We start from the raw sequence: 2,554 nt of genomic DNA on the forward strand, positions 1-2,554 counted from the left end.
GGCAATTTCCCGAATTTTCTTTAGATTCTCCCTTTGTAGGAAAGCCAGTGTCATTAGGACTTTTTATTGCATATTCATGACTCAAAACATTGAACCTAAGGAGGGAAACTGTTGAAAAGTTATTTCAAATGCTGAGAAGAATGGTCGGAACAAAACTGGGAAGACCCAACACGGTGTGCTGGTTAGTTAACCCTGTTCCCATGTTACAGTGAACACTTGTGCATATGCCTGTTTTTAAGAAAGAGCCAATGCACGTTCACTTCACCAGGGATAAATATAGGTTTCCATCACAAGTAGGATTTTATTTTACTAAAACTGTACAAAACATAGGAATGCCAATTTTTCTAGGGGCCTTGCCTTTAACTGCGGCTGTGGAGCCAAACTACATGTGAGGGCAGCTGTGCCTTTCCCCATGCATTCCAGAATGTCTGCCTACGTTCTGAAGTGAACACGGAATAGGTTTACAAATTAAATGCAAAGGAAACAGGAGAGGTGTGTCTCTGTGCAGCCATCTTGCTTTCCTGCTAGGTACACTGGCTTCCTATAGCAAGAAGAGACGACCTCAGTGTTATGGGAAACTTTGGTTCAGGGCTGTTACGTCATCTAGCAGCCATAACTGTGAGACAGTCACGCCTACCAGTCTTTGCAGCACGTTTTGCCCTGCAACAACTTATAGCCAATCAAATTATGCCAAGTGTGCTTGTTCCTACTTTGCCATATAAGTTAGTATAGGTGCCTATAAAAGCTTTGTAACTGCCTCAGTACAGGGTCTTTAAACTTTGGTTCTTAGGCCCATGCATGTATGTAAAAATGGTTCTGGTTTTGATTTAATAATTTTGATTTGAATCTCTGGTTTAGGGTATCAGTTGTTTCCAGGTTCAGCCAACTGGGATAGTCTGGCCTGCTCTCAGATTCTCAGAATATCAGGAAACAAACTGTGACTGTGGGAGGGGGAAGTAACAGGCAAAAGAGTTCAGAAGCCCCTCTGCTGCCATGTCCCTTGTACACTTTAATCAACTCTCGGTCCTAGCTTTTTTGGTAGGGTTGCCCACCTCCAGATGGGGCCTGGAGATCTCCTGAAATTACAACCGATCTCCAGATTACAGAGATCACTTCCCCTGGAGAAAATGGCAGATGTGGGGAGTAGACTCTACAGCTTTATGTCCTGCTGAGGACCCTCCCCACCCCAAATCCCATCGTCCCTCTTGGTGACTCAGCATGCCTTGACATTGGGGAATGCTGCATGTGTCTCTCTGTATGTATGTTTTATTTTCCTGATGAGAAAGATACTTCTCTTGGTCGAAGGTGGGAATGTCTCCAGTCTTCCAGTGCCCATTGGGAGAAAGATTCTTTTTTTCTCTTGTCTTCCAAAGGTGCTGAATACACCTGCCTCTCTCTCCTGCCATGGAGGCTTGACCACATACATCCATGCACACATGAAGCTGGAAAAGCTGCCCATGAAAGTTCATTTTAGACTAGGATTCTTTCTTCTACAAGAAATGCTGTGAATTGGAAACTACCTCAATAACTGCAAGTTCAGCCTTTTTTAAAAAAAAAACAATTTAATTGCCTGAAGAGTGATTTTCTGCAGCCTGGGTTCACACTTCCCTGACTGGGTAACTCTACTAAACTCTGCTGAATCTTACTGAACAAATAGACACTCCCAGCACTCCCCACCAAATATTCAGGAATTTCCCAACCTGGAGTTGGCAACTTTGGCTATGGCTGATGAGGGTGGGCCTGCATTTGAAGCCATTAAGTTTGGCAGAATGGATTAGATGTGTGCAGTCTTTGGGGAATGAAGACAAAAGGATGGGAGAAGTTTGCCAGATTATAAAGGCACAGGAGATCAGGGCTAGGGAAGAAATAAAGAGTTCATGATTTTTAAGCTGCCTAAAATGATTACCCGGAAGCAAGCATGTCTTGACTCAATAGGACTTATTCCCACATTGCGCTTGTGCACGCTTCCACAATCTGTTGCTCAAAGTGGGATTTGCCTCCCGTTAAACTTGTACAAGATTGCCCTGCAAAACGACAGTGCTTGCCTCGGCACATTTGCGTGGAAACAACGCCCGTTCAATATAGTGGGGTTTTCTTCTAAGTTAAGAATGAATCTTGCTTCACACTTGCAGCTCGATCGATCCTTCGTGTGCTCCGGGAAAAAAAAATGTTTAATGGTAAATATGCCCCTGCAGCACAATGCCATGCTTGCGTACGCGGCTAAGAATTAAGTTCTACTGGTGCTTGCTTCCAAGCATGTATGAGGCTGCAGCCTTATTTTTCCCGGCATATACCGTTTCTAAAGGCACGCATCAGAGGAGCCCTAGAGCCTCTCAGCGGAAGGGCAAGTCGGTCTAATTATAGCCTTTGGCAACCGAGCCTGGTGGTTGCTGGCCAGCGCCACAAGTTACTCCAGGAGAACAACAGAAATGAAACTTATTTTTCATAGAGGTCACGTGATTTGCAGGCAAGGCAGCACCACAGCTGGTTGGGAGCGCCAAAGACAGTCTTGCATCATCACCCGGAAGAAAAGACGCCCCGCAGAAGTTGACGG

Source organism: Eublepharis macularius, chromosome 2, assembly GCF_028583425.1.
Source record: "Eublepharis macularius isolate TG4126 chromosome 2, MPM_Emac_v1.0, whole genome shotgun sequence".
Taxonomy (NCBI): Eukaryota; Metazoa; Chordata; class Lepidosauria; order Squamata; family Eublepharidae; genus Eublepharis; species Eublepharis macularius.